Raw genomic sequence first — 13,311 nt, forward strand, 5'->3', positions numbered from 1 at the left:
CTGTCCAGGGGCAGTGAGCGGGCCCTTATAGACGCCTATGGAGATGCCCGTCCAGGGGCAGTGAGTGGCCCCATACAGATGCCTATGGAGATGCCCGTCCAGGGGCAGTGAGTGGCCCCATACAGACGCCTATGGAGATGCCCGTCCAGGGGCAGTGAGTGGCCCCATACAGATGCCTATGGAGATGCCCATCCAGGGGCAGTGAGTGGCCCCATACAGATGCCTATGGAGATGCCCGTCCAGGGGCAGTGAGTGGCCCCATACAGACGCCTATGGAGATGCCCGTCCAGGGGCAGTGAGTGGCCCCATACAGATGCCTATGGAGATGCCCATCCAGGGGCAGTGAGTGGCCCCATACAGATGCCTATGGAGATGCCCGTCCAGGAGCAGTGAGTGGCCCCATACAGATGCCTATGGAGATGCCCGTCCAGGGGCAGTGAGCGGCCCCTTATAGACACCTATGGAGATGCCTGTCCAGGGGCAGTGAGCGGGCCCTTATAGACGCCTATGGAGATGCCCGTCCAGGGGCAGTGAGTGGCCCCATACAGACGCCTATGGAGATGCCTGTCCAGGGGCAGTGAGTGGCCCCATACAGATGCCTATGGAGATGCCCATCCAGGGGCAGTGAGTGGCCCCATACAGACGCCTGTGGAGATGCCCGTCCAGGGGCAGTGAGTGGCCCCATACAGACGCCTGTGGATATGCCCGTCCAGGGGCAGTGAGCGGCCCCTTATAGATGCCTAAGGAGATGCCCCTCCAGGGACAGTGAGCAGCTGATGACCTTGCTTGTCTTTCCCGGGGCCCAAGGAATCGGCTGGGCAGATAATGAGGGCTCCTGGCAAGAGACCGGGGTGAAATCACCAGGCAGAGAAGCTTCCAACACCTCGAAATCCACCCTGGAGAGACCCTCCCCTTCCCTTTCACGTAGAGCCAGACCGTCCTGGTTTCTATGTGTGCAGAGTATTTGGTAAACAGAATGCTTGAGCCCTGACTTGCTGGAAGGGGCAAATCCCAGCTGACGCCCCAGACGCTCAGCCTATTTCTGGCCTGTCTCTTCATCCACCCCCCGCCGAGGTCTGTGGTCTGAGTGTTCATCTGGCCCCCCAGCACCCACCACGGGGGTGGTAGAGACACTGTTGGAGGAGCCGGTGTCACGTTCCTTTCCTGCTTGAGCCTTGGCCCAGCCAGGTCTCCCACCCCTGCCCCAGCTGATGCCTGGTATCCACTTAGTAAATGCTCTTGTCCCCACTCCCCCCGTGAATGCTGTGATTCAGCACACACAGAGAAGAGCTTCACTAAGAAAGAAAGTATTCACGGCTGCCATCCAGCTCCGGCAGGCGCCGGGAGACAGCTGCCGGCTCCTGCCCGGCCGGGATGGGAGGGCCGCCCACCCTCCACACACAGAGGGGTCTCTCCTCCGTGCTTTTTTTTTTTTTTAAGACCCACAGTCTCTTTTGGTTGCTAGACCAAATGCAGCCTAAATCTGTGTTCAGAACACCTCATTAATAAGTAGCAGATTAATAGTCTCCTGGAATTAAGAGAACACCACTCATTCAACAAAACGTGCGTTGCAGGCACGCACGTGCCTGGCACCGTGCTAGGCTCCCTGCCAGAGCTGGAGCAGCCATGAGGACACCCAGCCATGGCCTGTGACCCTTCCTACCCAAGACCCCTTTTGTGCCTCTTCTTAACTCTGGGTTTTAAAGACACCCATCTTATATAAAAAAGGCTAATATGCAAATTGACAGAACAGTGGAATGACCAGTCGCTATGACATGCACTGACCACCAGGGGGCAGACGCTCAATGCAGGAGCTGCCCACTGGTGGTCAGTGCGCTCCCACTGGGGGAGCACCGCTCAGCCAGAAGCCGGGCTCACGGCTGGCGAGCACAGCAGCGGTGGCAGGAGCCTCTCCTGCCTCCGTGTCAATTGGACATCCCCTGAGGGCTCCCGGACTGCGAGAGGGCACAGGCTGGGCTGAGGGACCCCTCCAAGTGCACGAATTTTGTGCACCGAGCCTCTAGTAAGTAATAATGGCCACTGAGTGTGCTGTGAAATTTATGGTGACTGTGCCAGGTACAGTGTGGAAGCCCACAGCTTCTTGTGGATACGATAACTAACTTGCACGGTGCAGATGAGGAAGCTGAGCATAGAAGAGTCAGAAGTCTTGTCCAGGGTCACTCAGAGCGAGGTCTGGCCCCAGAACTGACCAGCTCTTTGTTTCTCTATCGTTGAACTGCTGCATGTATTAAGTAAAAGTAAATGCCTTATCCCCTTATTGTTAACAAACAGAGCTTTGCAATAGCTGAGAGTAGCTGTATAATATACAGTGCCATGATTTTTCTGTCCTCCCCCCTCCCACACCCCCTCCTGTAAATCCAGGATGGGCGCTGTGAGAAAGAGGAGGGTCCTGGACTCAAAACAAGTGTAGATTTGAGCTGAGACGGCTGCTTCTCCCCAAGCTAAGCAAGGAGGTTCTGGGGGCTCCCTTTTCAAAGACTGGGCATGTGATGAACTGCAGACCCTCGGAGAGCCCCCCGACCCGGGAGCTGAGAGTAGGGGGGCCACGTGCTTTTCAGACCCCCCCTCCCTCTCTGGGGATGAAGAGGAAGAGGGTGATTGATTTAGCCCCTGAAGTTTGGGTCATATTGAACGTAGAAACTGGTGCCTGTTTCTGGTACAAAGACTTCTGAAGATGGGACTCTGTGGAACCTCCAGGACTTAAAAATCTGGGTGTCGGGAAGAGGGCGTCCCCCCTCCCATTCTAAACTACCCTAGATGCTGCTGGGTCTCCATGTGAAGAGGACAGAGGCTACAGCGGGGCAGGAGCTGTGGCTGCCCAGGTGGTACACCAGCCTGGAGAGGCCGTTGGGACATGTGCCCCTTGTGGCGGAGAAGGGATGCCCGGCTGCTCTTCAGCGATGGAGGGGCCAGGGCACAGCTGCACACGTCCCTCGGAAACCCAGGTCACCACCCGCACCGAGGGGACCAGACCAGACCAGGTCCCTCCCACACTGACAGGTGCCTCCTGCGTGAGCAGATCTCACTTCTCCCGAGAGAGTGGGCCCAGTGAGGGCTGCCACAGTCTGACAGCGGTTAAGGCAGGAAGTTCAGACAGACACGGGACAGGGACTTGGTAAAGCGCAGAACACTCTCCATCCACCTCCTCCAAGCCCCAGGGAGAGGGGAGCGAAGGAGGGAGAATGGAGATGAGCTTCAAACTCAGTTTGAATCAAGTCTTCAAATAAACAGAAACAAGTCTTAAATCTTGACATGCGACCATGCTAATAATGGTAAGTGACCACAAAGTTACAGAATCTGGCCCAGATTTTATCAAGGGACCAGCTGTCCAAAACTGCAAAGGGGAGTCTACACAGCAGGGTGGGGAGTGGGTGTTGGAGAGAATATAGCATTTCATATTTGTGCTCCCAGAGGAGGCAGATTCCTCAGTGAAGTAGCAGCGACCTCAGTCATCCAGCAACCCCACGTTGGGAGTGACTGGTCTGGCCACCAGATGCCCCAAGGTCCAGGCTGCCCACGGAGCCTCTCCTCAGTGAGATAGGTGTGACAGAACGCCCCCGCCCCGAGCTGTGGCTGGCTGCAACCCGCCAACGGTGCCTGCCAGGGACGCCGTGCCAGTGAGGGTGAAGGGGTGAAACGGGAGGAGGAGGAAGAAGAGCAGGAGCAGGACTGAGCAGCCGCCCTCTTCCAGGCCCTCTGCCAGGGCCTCGCATGGGCCTCCTTCTCACCGCTGGTGCAGCAAAGTGCAGGGGGCTTAAGAGTCCTAACCCAAGTGTCCAGAAGAACTTAGAGTTCAAGTCCCAGCTCACTGCATGCGAAGTATACGCCTGTGCAACAGCGATCAAACAGTGTGCTCACATGGGGCTGTCCTCAGGGTACGGTGCGAAGAAGCAGGTGAACTGCTGCGCTTAGTCCCAGCCCCCCAGAAGCCTGCACGCCGTGAGCTCTCACCACCGCCACCTTCATCGTCTCTGCAGGAAGGTGTGCTTGTCCCATTCTCATGGGTGAGATGCCTTTATCTTTGTGGCCAAGGGTCAGGAGTTGGGGTAGGCAGTGGGGAGTCAGGTTGCTTTACTCCACATCCAAGCTCTTTGCCAAATGAAGCCAGTGGATGTCAGCACTGCCACTGGCCTCTCACCTAGCAGACCTCGCTGGACCCACACTCCGGGGTGTGCTCACGCGGGGGTCATCTGTAGTGGAGGGAGGGGCCTGGGGTGGCCTGGTCCTCTCTGGAACCAGTGGCCTGTGGAGCAGGTGGTCTCCACACTCTTGCCATCCTCCTGGAGGAAGGGAAGGACGTAGGGACTTCAGAATTGAAACCTGTCGACTCCACGGTATAGAGATGACAGGTGGTCACAGGAATGACCCCGTGATTTTTATCTCAGCCTTGGAAGTGGTTTGTCTTCGTTTGGGCCGCTTTGACAAAGTACAGCTGGTCCTGACTCACAATGATTCGACGTAGGACTTTTCGACTCAGCGCTGGACTACAGTTATGTATATTCAGTAGAAACTGTACTTTGAATGTTGATCGTTTCCCAGCTAGCAACATGCAGTCCGATACTCTCTCGTGGTGCTGGGCCGCGGCAGCAAGTCGCAGCTCTCAGCTGGGCACCCAGTCACGAGGGTGAACGACCGATACTTTACAGCGTAGTATTTAATGCATTTTCAACATACGAGATGGGTTTATTGCGACATAACCCCATAAGAAGTTGAGGAGCATCTGTACCATAAACTGCGTGCCTTATAAACAGCAAACATTTATTCCTCAAAGTTTTAGAGGCTGGGAAGTCCAAGATCAAGGCACTGGTGAGGGCCCTGTTCCTGGTTCATAGACAACTGTCTTCTTGGGGTGTCTGAACACCGTGGAAGGAGGGAGGAGCTCTCCAGAGTCTTTTTTTTTTTTAATATATATTTTATTGATATTTTACAGAGAGGAAGGGAGAGGGATAGAGAGTGAGAAACATCGATGAGAGAGAAACATCGACCAGCTGCCTCCTGCACACCCCCCACTGGGGATGTGCCCGCAACCAAGGTACATGCCCTTGACTGGAATCGAACCCGGGACCCTTCAGTCCGCAGGCCGACGCTCTATCCACTGAGCCAAACCGGTTTCGGCCAGAGTCTTTTTTATAAGAGCACAGATCCCACCCCTGAGGGCTCCAGCCTCATGATCGAATGACCCCTACAAGCCCCACCTTCTAGCTCCATCACCTTGGGGTTAGGATTTCAACATATGAATTTTAGGGGGACACAAACATTCGGTTCACAGCAGGGTTGTATTTTTAACTGTCCTGTGTAATGAGCAGTAATTACGTTGGACAAAAAACTGAAATCACACTTGGATAACTGAGATCACTTCCTGTTTGATAAGGTCACCTGCCAGGATGGCTGTTCTCTTTGTCGCCCAGCATTCCCCTCCCACCTAGCCCTCACCCCCACCCCACCATCCCTGCGCCGTCCTGAGGCTGCCTGGGTTTTGTGGTGCAGCCCCTGGTCTTGTGAGCCCTTCCACGATCCTTCCCCCACTTGGAAGCTAGTTTCAGGTGAGTTTCTGTCACTTGCAACCACAAGGGTTCTGACTTAAGCATCTTTCCCCCTCCTTCTTTCATCTGAGAAATATTTACTGAGCGCCTGTGGTGTAGCAGTACTGACTCTGGGCGATGGCTGTGAGCGGAGTAGGTGTGGTCCCTGACCCTGGGGACTCCTGGCCTGGGGGGCGGTGGGCAGGTGTTGAATAATCAACTAGAGGTTAAAGAGTCTGACAAACGTGGCTTTGAACCCACTCTGTCACTTGCTGGCCAGCTGACCTTGGACAGTTTAGTTTGTCTGAGCCTAGGTACCTTATCTGTAAATGGGCCCCCTAAGGGAGAGGTGATGTGGGGCTAGCAGGCAGTCCTTGGAGAATGGAGGCTACTAGTATCATTAGGATTAGACCCCTTTAATTACAGACTGATTATTACAGAGGAGAAGCCCAAGGTGGGCCCAGAGGGCTCTGCAGGGATGCTGTGAGCCAGACGTGCAGAGGGGGGATGTCTGTGAAGTGGGCATAATACCCGTAGCTCTGTCAGACACTGCGTGAGGACCACGGAGCTCACCGACGATCAAGCCCAGTGCCTGGCAGCTACTGGGTGGCCAGTAATGGCACTTACTAGATGATCATTAACACGCTAGGCTCGCGGTGACTGGTGGACAGGCAGCACTTCCACTAACCGGAAGTTTCAGCTCAAACCTGACCTGAATTCTCCATGTTCTTGTTCTGGTCCTGGCAGAGCTGAGGATCCCGAGTTGCGTCCCACAAGATCCCCCAGGGCCGCTCTGTCTCCCTGCCACCTGCTCCCATGGCCTGGCGCCTGCTTCTCGTTCTCTGTCCTTACAAGGGATGGAAGATGATCCTTCCCGGAGAGACACATCCCGGCCTCAGGGCCACGGCGCCTTGTCTGGGCTCGCCCTGCCTCCAAGGAGGGTTTGGCCAGAAGGTGGGTCACGCTGTCCTGTGCTAACATGCAACAGGTCTGGCAAAGCAAGGTGAGCCACCCTTGCTCCTGTCCCCAAGAGGCTGCCGGGGTGGCCTGTGGCCAGGAGAAATGTCCAGACCTGCCATTCCTGGGTCAGTGTGACTGTAGGGAGGCCCCAGAAAGCCGCGACTGCCACGGCAGGCTTGCCTGTCCACGTTACCCCGTCACACCACCCAGGCTCTCCTCCCCACGAAGGGCACATAACTTAGTGGCTGCATAAATGCTCCTGAACTCAACCACACTGCTGGCTGTGCTGGCACAGATGCCTCAGAGGACAGGACCAGTAACACCGTGGGGCTTTTCCTGTCTGTTCCAGGGCGGCACGTGGTCCCTGCAGAGCGGCCTGTGGTCCAGGCAGGGCGGCATGTGGTCCAGGCAGGGCGGCACATGGTCCAGGCAGGGCGGCACATGGTCCAGGCAGGGCAGCACGTGGTCCAGGCAGGACGGCACGTGGTCCTGGCAGGGCGGCACGTGGTCCAGGCAGGGCGGCACGTGGTCCAGGCAGGGTGGAACGTGGTCCAGGCAGGGCGGCACGTGGTCCAGGCAGGGTGGAACGTGGTCCAGGCAGGGTGGAATGTGGTCGAGGCAGGGCAGCCCAGGCAGGGCGGCACGTGGCCCAGGCAGGGTGGAATGTGGTCCCCGCAGAGTGGCAGGGACGCCCCCCAGCTGCACTCTCAGGATGACCCAGTGGGAGGCGGCTGCACCTGCAGGAGCAGAGACCCTGAAGTCAAGCTCTTCAGGAAGTGGAGCAATGATGGTGGACAGATCAGTGGCATTTCTGTGTAGGATCAGCTTGCAGTGAAGAAGCGTGCCTAGTACCTGCCCCATAGTGCAGGCACCATGTGGCCAAACACTCCTGCCAGGCGCAATGCCCACTGTGGAGCGCCGCACCAACTCACTGGTGATGCACAGCTGCAGCAACGGCATGGAGCTCGTGACTATGCACATGGTCAGGCATGCCTCCAGGTCAACCATCTGCTCACTGGTGAGAACCCCCCGCCCCTCCCCCTGCAGGTCATGGTGAATGCCATCACTGACAGTGGCCCCGAGAGGACGCAACTTGCGATGGGTGAGCCGGCCTGTGAGGCAACAGCTGTGCTGTGTGAATCAGGCCGTCTGGCTGCGATGCACAGGTGCCCGAGAGGCTGCCTTCCAGAGCATCAGGACCATCACCGAGTGAGATGAGCTCATCAGCATGGCCAAGGGCTCCTCCACCTCCTCTGCTATCCAGGAGGAAGACGAAGGTCACCAGGGCAGAAAGCCCTGGGTGCCTAGCAAAGGACAGTTGTCCCCAGGGTGACCTTTCCTCCCTAGAGATGACATCTAGGCCTCAGTAGTATTTTAGCTGCAGGCCCAGAAAAGCAGCAAAATGTGACAAGCAACACCATGACCTCAGGACCAAGCTGCATTGACTAATGACCCCCTGCCCTGGTGCCAACCAATCAGTGGAGACCCCGACCTTGAAAGGACGCACTTGGGAAGCTGATGAATATTCTATTTAGATCTTCCCCTGGGACAGCCCCTTAAATCTCAACCCTTAAAACCCTTAGGATGGAGGGGGACCTGTCCCTCTCCCCGCCAGGAACACACCCTGTGCCTTTCCCCCTTCCTCCCTCATATTCCCCCCCACACACGTATGTCACCTTTACTTTCCTATTTCTAAGTCCCAAGGGTCTTTCCTTTACCTCTATAGCTTGTTTCCGAAGCCTGTCTCTTCTATGAATTACTTCCTCTGCCTCTGTGGTTTTTTCAAATAAATGTTAAGTCCCACTGTTGGTTACCTGGCTGCGGCCCCAATAAACCTGTTTGCCCTTTGGGGCAGCACCACCAAAAAATAGAGACCTGTGGGGAGATGGGTGCCAGATAGCAGTGGGTGGGTCAGCAGAGGGACGAAGCAGAGCTTGCCTCAGCAGGGCCTAGGGCGAGGAGGGCCCGTCTCTGGGGTCAGGCAGGCACGAGTCCTAAGCCCAGGCACCGCTCCCCAGGTGCCACCCCACCTCCACGGAGCAGGGGCTGAGAGGGTCCAGTGAGACAAGACAGTGTTTCCCCAAACTTGGGCCCTGTGACCATCTTCACTACTCCCACCACCTTTCACACTTCCTCTTTAACCCTGTTGTATTCCTATCTGTGATATTAAGGGTTTGTCATGCCGGAGCTTTTCTGATGCATGCCAGAATAGAGACAGATTTCCCGGCCGCCACGACCTCTCAGTGAAGAGTGTCCTACTTGGCGGAACAGAGGTGAACAGCCGCAGCCCATGGACTTGACACACTGAGCTCCCAGCATGGGCCAGCTTTTGTGTTATGCGTATTATTGTTATAATTATTGCCATTATCACGGCACTGAGTCGATAAGAGGAAAGCTCGGGCTTACTTATCACTGCCAGCCCCTCTCCACCCGCCATCCTTTTCTTTTTCCTGCTTCTCTTCCCACCTTTAGGGGTGACTTTGGGGTGCCCCAGAAGTTGCGTGCCTGACTGACGGGGTCAGATGTGTGGGCTTCGCTGGTTCACTCCAGATCCTGGAGCCATCTGGGCTCCTGTGTAAAGCGATAGCTTTGATTGTGTGCAGCCAGGAAGGGCCTGCGGCAGTGTCTGCCCACTTCCTGGGTCTTTCCCAGGCGGTGTCTGGGTGTCCAGGCTCAGTACCTCACTTGGGTGGGGCCCTTTCCACTTTCACTGAAGAATGAGACCTTCCACCGATGGGACAGTCCACCAGAGCCGCGGGCACACGCGGGCACTTGTGGAGTGTTTATGTGGAGGACACGCCTCAGTCCTGAGAGTGCTTTTCACAGCTGTGGGATTGCAGGCAGTTGTTTTTCTCATTATGTTTTTATCTCTTTTCCAGGATGATGTTCTTTTAAATCTTAAAAAATAATAATAATAAGGTAGTATAGACAGGGAGACAGTAAAGATCCCCAGGGGGTCGGCCAGGGAGTCCGTGCTGGAGGGGATGGGGTGAGGGTGGCGGCCAGGAGGGAAAGGCGGGTGGAGATGGATGAGGGGGCAGAGCGGGTAGCCGAGGTCATTCATTTAGGAGGTAGGGTGCCCACTGGGAGGAACAGCTGTGGGTGGGGTGATGGGCAGGCTGTTGGGGAAAACCAACCACCAAAGGGAATAGGGGAGACACCCAGGAGTGGCTGGGGCCTTGCCGAGGCTGGACCCTGGGGACGTGCAGCGTTGGGTGAGTGGCTCGGCAGCCTGTGCAGAGCTGGGAGGGACCTCCCAAGGCAGAGATGGGGCTTTGATGGCTGCACCCGGCCAATGAGAGGTGAGAGGTGCCAGGGGAGGGGGTACAAGTGGGATTGGGGCCTAGCTGATCGACCCCACAGTAATACGGAAACTGACAGAAAAAAAAGGAAGAGGTGAACTCAAGCTTGAGATTTTAATGCCAAACCGAAATCCCCACTTACTCAACCTTCAGATATTTTGTAAGTTTGAGAGATCCTCCAGCCTGGAGCAACACAGCTGCTCCCTGCCTGGCCGGCTCCCTCTCTGCGCTCAGAAGCCACCCTTGGGGGTTTCCAGCCCTGGCACGGTCCACACCAACCAACCGCCTGACCGCTGCCAGGGAACCTCATGTGGGCTCAGGCTCGTGGGTCCCAGACGGCAATTTCACAGGCAAGGAACTTCAAAAATAAAGTTTGGAGGCTCTCACAGGCGGCCAACTTTTTAAAAATGGTGAATGAAGAAATACAAACCATCATCATTATTTCCTAGAAGAAGGGACATTTTAACACCGGCTGTGTAGCCGAACATCATCTCAGAAGAAAGGATATTTTTCCCAAGTAAGGGCCAATTGGCAGCCTTTTGCTGATGCAGTTTTTTAAAGTTTTTAAAAATGTAATCTTTATTTACAACGTTTTGAATATAGAAAATTACACCATGAAATTTTATCGCATGTTTTTACCTTATTTGTAACGAATTTGTCCTTCTGGAGTATGTGTTCAACAGCCCGGTCTAGGACCTGTTTCTCACAGGTGTTGGTGAGACCCCGCCTCGCACAGGCCTGCCGATGACAGTGGGCGCAGCGCTCCAAATGCCAGCTGCCTCCTCAGGGACATTCTGGAGGATAGGCCTCGTGCCCCTTCTGCTGCCCTCTCCCCATGTGCTGAGAAGAAAGTCGAGGCGGCAGGCCAGGCTTCGGGCTAGCCAAGGCCGCAGGCTCTCCTGCCCAGCGGCGACAAATGCCCAGGGCTCAGGGGTCTGGTTACCTCCCAGGGAACAGAGGACCCATCCAAGAGGGTCCTTAGGGCCAGGGCGTCCGTCCTTACAGACCCGCCCACGTGCAGGTTAGAGAAGCCCTGGGCTCAGGCTCTGCGAGTAGGAATAGTGTCTGATGGACGAGGATGAGCGTGCGGCACCTACACTGCGAATGGGTATAAGACAGGCCGCACCACGGGGGCCGGGATGCCAGGCTGAGTGGTCCGACCTCATTTTGTGTGTTAAGGCCGATGGGGCAGGAACTCTGGAGGCCATGGGAGAGGTGGGCATGTCTGGAGGGAAGTGGGGGGAGAGCTGGAGAGGCGCACCATCTATCCTATCCTGGCAGGTCAGCTGAGGTCAGCAAAGCCGACTCACTCCAGGGAGGGATGCAAGCTCCGTTCCCCTGGCTGTCAGTCAGACCCTGGGTCACTGCAGGCTCATCTGAATGTCACGTGCCCTTCAACGTGGGTACCAATTAAACAGCTGGGAAGAGGAGGGACATGAGGTTTCCTGGTATTTGAGGAGGAAACCACTCTTTTTCGGGGGCTATTTGTATTTACATATATGTGTGTGTGTGAATATATATTTATACATGCATATATTTACATAATATGCATATATTTGCATAATATATGACAGTATGTAAATATATATTTGTTGCTATTTTGGTGAGAAACTTAAATTTGATAGTTAATATCAATTATTAGAATAAAATTTTATCTTACATAAAGTTTAATACATTCTTTTTAAAAATGCACAAACAACTAGGTAACACTGCTATAAATTTTTAAAGCACTTAAAATCCCACCAGTCCAGCACTTAATGTTTCCATATTTTTATTTCCGCAGTTTTGCCATATAGTTTAATTTCCTTAGCTATTTCCTGTTTTTTGACATTAGAATGTTTCCAGTTTTTGTTGTTAACTACTGTAGATTTCCCCACAGTGAATATCTTTGTGTGTACAATGTTTTCCCTTCTTTTAAAATTATTTCCTCAGAATAAGCTCCTAGGAGAGGGATTATTGAGTCAAAGGACCAGTAGTTTTCTGGCTTTGGAATCTCTAACGCTTTCCAAAAAGGCTGTACCAACTTATCCCGCTGCCAGCAATGTATGGGTTTCCCCTTCGCCACAGCCTTGCTAGCTTTCAGCATTGGTCTTATTTTAAATTTAATGATGTAATGGATTTTAAATGGCAGCTTGTATTTATTAATTTACATTTCTCCGTCCACTCCATTTCTCTGCTCAGGGCCCCCATATTCATTCTCCATTCGCTCCCCATGCCTGACTTCACTGCTCTCTGCCCCCCTCCTCGCCCCCCCCCCCCCCCCCCCACCAAAGTGAAGTCCAAATGAATGAGTGGTTGTTGGGGCTGGACATTCTTCCTTGTTTGTGTGGGAACCACCTCAATAGATCTTAAAGGAAAGACAGTGGAAAGATGTTTAAAGTATAAATAGATTTGGTGACACCTCTTATTTGTCCAAGGTGGTCCCGTACTGAATGCAGGCTCTGTGCGTCTAGGCGTATGTTTATGTCTCATTTGAATTCTAGAAGACATCAGAGTTAGAACGTTAGTGCACGATGTATAATTTAAGTCAGAGATGAAAGCGCCCCCATCAAAAGCAGCCCCTTCTTTCCAGGCGTCCCGTAATTACCGAGGCAGAGGTCTCCGGGTAGGGACAGCGCTCCCAGTTGGGGAACGTCTGAAGGAAACTGGAAGGCCAGCCGCTCTGCTCTGCCTCATCCTGTCCTGGCACATGGAGAGTGGGCCTCAGGAGCCATGAAAGTTGGGGCGGCGTCTGCAGGGCGGGTTCTGGCTTCACAGACTGCTGACGGGAGAGCAGCTGCAGCACATGTCCTACTAGTGTGTCCAGGAGTTGGCATCTTCTGCGGCCCTTGGTCTGGGATGGTGAAACAACCCCATAAATTTATATGGAAAAAATGTGCATTGACCAAACTTCATGGCATCCAAAGTCATATACCAAGTCTCTTGGGGTCTTTATACTTAAGTACCATAATTACTAGGGGACAGTATTTTTCTTTTTACAAAAATCAAAGCACTTGACAAATGACCAGATGTCCACCAGCATTTCATGAGTAGACAGTTCTTCCTGCCCCCGAGAGGCCCCTTCTCCCATGGAAGCTGCTGGCAGTACAGTCGCCATCACCACGCTGTCCGTCTGGTGGAGGGTCCGGTTCCATTAGAGCAGAGGCAGGGGCTCCTGCAGCTCACTTGGAGAGGTGGGCACTTCTGAATTTTGTGGGAGGTTTTGCTTTTTGCCTGGGTCTTTGCAAGATTTTTTTTTAAGTTCATACATTTATGCAGGATGCGACTAAGGATGGATCTCTTTCCTGGGATCTGGTATGCAATCTTGGGAGGTGCCCTTCCCTGGGTCAGCTCACCTCTCAGGCCCCGCCCCCTTCCCTGTGCTCTTCTCTTGCCCTTTTCCTTGGCGTTGGGGGAGACCCGGCCACCCATGATGTGAGTCTCCAAGGTACCCATTTCCCCCACTGCTGCCTCTGATGTTCATGTTTTTACTCTTCTGCCACGTTTTTACTTTCCTTTTATCCTTT

The 13,311-nt window shown here is 54.2% G+C and overlaps 1 protein-coding gene across 16 annotated transcripts in view; it reads left to right on the forward strand.

Annotated features, from left to right (window-relative positions):
- Positions 1-13,311, forward strand: part of RALGPS1 (Ral GEF with PH domain and SH3 binding motif 1) — a 263,998-nt gene that overhangs the window by 198,989 nt on the left and 51,698 nt on the right. The window lies entirely within an intron of this gene.

This window comes from Plecotus auritus (assembly GCF_963455305.1).
Source record: "Plecotus auritus genome assembly, chromosome: 5".
In the NCBI taxonomy this organism is placed as follows: domain Eukaryota; kingdom Metazoa; phylum Chordata; class Mammalia; order Chiroptera; family Vespertilionidae; genus Plecotus; species Plecotus auritus.